At 44.1% G+C, this 5,460-nt stretch overlaps 1 long non-coding RNA gene across 1 annotated transcript in view; it reads right to left on the reverse strand.

Moving 5' to 3' along the window:
* The window catches only part of LOC111739389, a 19,426-nt gene extending 14,223 nt beyond the window's left edge, over positions 1-5,203 (reverse strand). The window contains exons 1-2 of the long non-coding RNA XR_002780230.1: positions 5,046-5,203; positions 3,126-3,220 (exon numbers count right to left, since the gene is read on the reverse strand). This is a non-coding gene — a long non-coding RNA (uncharacterized LOC111739389). The remainder of the gene's footprint in view (positions 1-3,125; positions 3,221-5,045) is intronic.
* Positions 5,204-5,460: the final 257 nt, after the last annotated feature.

Raw genomic sequence — 5,460 nt, forward strand, 5'->3', positions numbered from 1 at the left:
AGCTGTTTGAAGAAATAATGATGGAAAACATCCCTAACCTGGTGAAGGAAATGGACATAAAACCCCAGGATGCTCAGAGAACCCCAAAAACCAGGGATCCAAAGAGGCCCACACCAAGACATATCATAATTAAAATGCCAAACGTTAAATACAAAGAGAAAATCTTAAAAGCAGCAAGAAAAAGCAGTTAGTTACCTACAAGGGAATACCCATAAGACTGGCAGCTGATTTCTCAAAAGAAACTATGCAGGACAGAAGGGCTTGGCACAAAATATTCGATGTGATGAAGACCCAGGATCTACAATTAAGAATAATTTATCCAGCAAAGCTATCATTTAGAGTTGAAGGACAGATAAAGAGCTTCTCAGACAAAAATAAGCTAAAGGAATTTATCACCACCAAGCCAGTATTACAGGAAATGTTGGAGGGATTTCTTTAAGAAGAAAAAACACATGTATCAAAAACAAGAATAAAGAATGGTAACAACTACATTCCTATCAATTAGTACCTTAAATGGAAAAGAATCAAGTACTCCAACCAAAAGATAGAGTGGCTGAAAGGATAAGAAAACAAGACCCCCTACATATGAAAAAGAAGGAGATGAAAAAAGATATTGCTTTGATGGACCTAGAAGACATTTAAGTCAGACAGAGAAACACTGTATGATTTCACTTACATGTGGAATCTAAGGAATACAAAGAACAAATTAATCAAAAACAGACTAACAAATATAGTGGACAATTTGGTGTCAGACAGAGGGGAGGGGGGCTTGGGGGCTGGAAGAATGGTGTGAAGGGTTAAAGAACTACAAATTAGTAGCTAATGGATGGTCACGGGGATGGGGAGCACGGCATAGGGAATGCAATTAGCATTAATACGTTGGCTAGGTGGAGGATCAGTAGAGGAGGGAGCAATTGGGGAGATCATTTTATGAACTATATAGATGTCTAACCAATGTCCTGTACATCTGAAACTAATTAAAATAAATAAAAAATTAATTTAAAAAAATTTTTAAGTAAAAAATAAAACCACATTTACACCTCGGTGGCCACCAAACCTTTCAGCAGAGCTTCCTTAACTGTGAGCTGTTTGAAGCTACAGGTTTGAGCTATTAACTCTGAATAGCTGTAGAGATCTCAGCAGGGGTCAGAGGAACCAACTCAACCTAGGCATAGTGCCAAAACGTGGCCAGTTGAGGCTTCCTGTAAGTCACAGCAGTGTTTACCAGCGTTGGAGTCTTCTCAACAAGGTTATGGAGAAACTGGGCCTTGGTTCTAGGATGTTAAGTCTGTGGCCTCAACAAGGCCCTAGGATGGAAAGTCTGTGGCCTTGAACCACCAGCTGAATGTCAACCCCCAGAAGCAACTCTATCCTCTTTTGAAAATATGACCCCACACACTTCTTTTGGACCATGCAGAGGGAGTCTTGCGTGTTCACAGAATTCTCTCTCAATTATATGGCACCTAGGCACTCCCTGCACATAGGGGCATGTTTCTGTGTGGCTTTCAGCCTCTCTCAGGGCCCAGGGGAGCCATTCCTGGAGTAGTGTGCACAGCTGCCTCCCCCTTTGGCATAGACTGGGGTCTGGGGAGCAGAGCTCGACCTGACCTGAGTAGTGGGCAGGAGCTGCACAGGGCATCCCTCTGCCCTCCAGAATGGGAGATTTTCTCCAGCAAGCCCGAGGCCCTGACTCTCTCACTATTTAGGGCCAATTATTTTCCAGGGGACAACCTAGACCCTCATACAAATAGACAACACCTGTCTTCTTCATGTATCTAAGCATAACTGAAAGCCACAAGAGAACATTGCCAAAACTCAAGCTTGAGTCATCACTCCCAATGAAAGAATTTGGAGACCTAGGTAGGGAACGTGATGCTCAGGTTCTAGTCCCAGCTCTGCCTCCAGGTGTTTCATGCTCCAGCTGTAACCCTAGGCCACCAGAGAAGAGTCCCTGGCTACCAACTCCTTATAAGGCTACCCCACCACCCAGCCACTGGAGAGACAAGGTCCTCAGCTGCGCAAGAGAACAGACCCTGGAGAAGATAACCACCTCACTCTTGGCCAGACTCTTCTATGTCAAAGAGGTGTCTGCAGCCCCATGCCAGGCAGCTTATATTAGTTATCTGTTGCTGCTTAGCAAATTACCCCCAAATCTGGTGGAGGTTCCAGTCAGAGCAATTAAGCAAGAAGAAGAAATAAAAGGTAACCAGATTGGAAAGCAAGGAGTAAAACTATCTCTATTCACAGATGATGTGATCTTGTAAATGGAAAACTATAAGGAAGCCACTAAAAGACTATTAGAACTAATAAATGAGTTCAGCAAGGTTGCAAAATACAAGATCAATACATAAAATCAATTGTATTTCTATACACTTGCAACAAAAAGTCCAAAATGAAATGAAGAAAATCATTCTTTTCACAAGAGCATCAAAAAATAAAAAAATATACTATACCTAGGAATAAATTTAACAAAAGAAGTGCAAAACAAATACTTTGAAAATTAAAAACTTTGTTGAAAGAAATTTAAAAATATCTAAATAAATAAATAAACATCCCATGATCACGATCAGAGACTTAACTTAATTAAGGTGGCAATAGTTCCCAAACTAATCTACAGAGTCGACGTAATTCCTATCAGAATCTCAGCTGATCCCTTTGTAGAAATTGACGAGCTGATTCTAAAATCCATATAAAATTCCAAGGGACCCTGACGAGCCAAAACTATCTTGAAAAAGAAGAACAAAGTAGGAGAACTCGCACTTCCCAATTTTAAAACTTACTACAAGGCAACGTTAATTGAGACAGTGTGGTACTATACCACAAGGATGGACATGTAGATCAATGGAATAGAATTGAGAATCCAGAAATAAAGTCATACATCTACGGTCAACTGAGTTTCAGCAATAGTACCAAGACATGCAATGTGGAAAGAATAGTCTTTCCAACAAATAGTGTTGGGATAACTGGATAGCCAGCCACATGCGAAAGAACGAAGTGGGACCCTTAACTCATAGTATATACAAAAACTAACTCAAAATGGATCAAATGTCTAAATTTAAGAGCTAAAACTATAAAACTTAAAATAAAACATAGTGGAGGGTCCACTTACAAAATGGCTCACTTACATGGCTGGCAAGGTGTTGTTGGCTGTTGGTAGGAGGTCTCAGTTCCTCTTCGCGAGGGCCTTTCTACAGGGCTGAGTGTCCTCAGGGCATAGCAACTAGCTCCCCATGGAGTGAGCAATACAAGAGACTAAGACAAAAACAATGATGTCTCTTATGACCTTGTATTGTAGATCACCCACCATCACCTCCACCATATTCCATTGGTCACACAGACCAGCCCTGATTCACTGGGGGAGGGCTCTACACAAAGGCATGAACACTAGGAGGCAGGGCTCATGGAGGCCCATCTTGGAGACTAATTTCCCAATTTTCCCATAGAAGACCACCAAAACCCATCCCATTCTTCCTCACATGCTTTGTCCCTCTACCTCTGGTTACCATCATCCCCTAGAACATCATCCTCTTATCCTACTCTCTACCTACCCTAATCTGACCCAATTTCCTATCCTTCATTCCTCTGAGACCCAGAGTTTAGCAGTACAAAATTCCCCCCACCTTACTCTTAAGTCCTTCCCTTTTACAATCCCGTTATACCTTTTAGCTCCAAATGAACCTGACCATCACTTGATGACCTGGCTTTCCTTGCAGACTTTCAGGAGAATGGTGCTGCTTTGTTTCCCCTCCTACTCCTCATTTCTCAGAACCCTGGATCCTGGTGGACGTTCTTCCTGCTCCCCATTGCCACTCCCAAACCACTTTCCTGCCTTGTCTTGCAAATCCCCAGTTGCTGTGAAGCTCACAGCATCAAACCCAGACACCCATTTCTCTTTGCCCATGTCTCCAGTGGGCCTCCAGGTTGTCCCCTCATTCACTGAAGACTTTGATTGCCTGACTCAGCCTCTTTTCTGTCCACTCTGTTCCTGTCACCATTCAGGTGACTATACCGTCCACACAAATGATCTCTCCATCACCTAGACCCCTGGTTTTTCCACTTCTTGAAGAGTCTTTTCCTCCATCTTGATCATCACTCCTGTAGTCACACTAACATCAGCACCAGTTTTGAAATTGTGACTTAAAGCATCCGTCTCTCTAACCACAACTCCCCCTCCCTCTGTTCTCCCCTCTGGAACACCCTCCTATCCTTCCTCTTCAATCCATGGGGCCCCCCACTGCCCTGAGCCCACACGGGTTCACCAGCCATCACTCACCCATGCTTTCATATCCTCTTCAGTAGCTTCCACTTTGTGGGCCTTCGCTAACATGACCCTTAACTCCTTCTGCCCTTCTCCCTCCTTCAACTGACCTGCCGAAGCCCCAGCTCTGGCCTAACCCTACAGTCCATACCTGCACCCAGACAACTAAATGTTACTGCAAAAAAACAACAGAACATGTACCATGCCAAGAAACTTGTTTAAAATTCACCCCATGTGTCTCCAGTGGCCAGTGGGCAGTGCCCAGAAAGCCTCCTATAGCCCTGAAATGTTGTTTATCCCACCTCCCAAAATGACTATATCACATCACCTCCTCAGGTCCCCATACTCTGTGCCCCCTTCACTCTCAATGAACGCCCTTTTTTCATAAATAATGAAGGATTGGGGAAAGAGCAGCAAATAAAAAAGTAATCCCTCATCTTCTTACCACTCAGTCTACCACCCTTCTTCCCAGAGCTTCTGTGAAGGAAGAGGCCTGGCTCCCGATCAATGGCCGCCCCTCACTCAGTCTGGGTCTCACCTTCTCTCTCCTTTGTAGTGACTTTGTTGCCTATACTTATCAGCTTCATCAATCTCCCCCCTCCATTAGACCATTCCTGAAGCATAGAATCATCACCTATCTTTTTACAAAAGTTTCCCTACTTCGTGTCTAATCACCAGGCTTTTCTCTGCTTCCCTTCATAGCATCACCTCAAAATCACTGGCTCTTCTCACTATCTCCTTTCCTCGTCTTGAATTCTTACCCCGCTGCCCTCCAGTGAGTCCTTACCTCTCAACTGAGACTGCTCAGGATCTCAGCAGATCAAAGTCACTAAACGGCCTCCTGAGAGCCAGACCAAATGGTCACTTCTATCTTAATGCTCTAGGCCTCTCAGCAACTGGGGATCCAGCTGACTCCACCCTCTTTAAACACTCTTCTCCCAGGCTCTGTGACCTTCATGCTCTTCCGGTTTTCCTCTTGCCTTGTCCACGCCTCTCCCGTAGCTAGGTTTTCATCCTCTGCTGCCTGCTGTATAAGCAGACTCTGGAGCTCCACCCTCAGCCCTCTCTCCATCCTCTCTCTCAGGCAGTGCCATGGGGCTAAACTTCATCTCTATGACTCCCAAATCTGAATATGCAAATCCTCTGTCTTGACCTATCCTCAGGGCCTCACAAGCACATTTCCTACCACCTCTTTGGCATTC

This window comes from Pteropus vampyrus, unplaced genomic scaffold (genome assembly GCF_000151845.1).
Source record: "Pteropus vampyrus isolate Shadow unplaced genomic scaffold, Pvam_2.0 Scaffold50, whole genome shotgun sequence".
In the NCBI taxonomy this organism is placed as follows: Eukaryota; Metazoa; Chordata; class Mammalia; order Chiroptera; family Pteropodidae; genus Pteropus; species Pteropus vampyrus.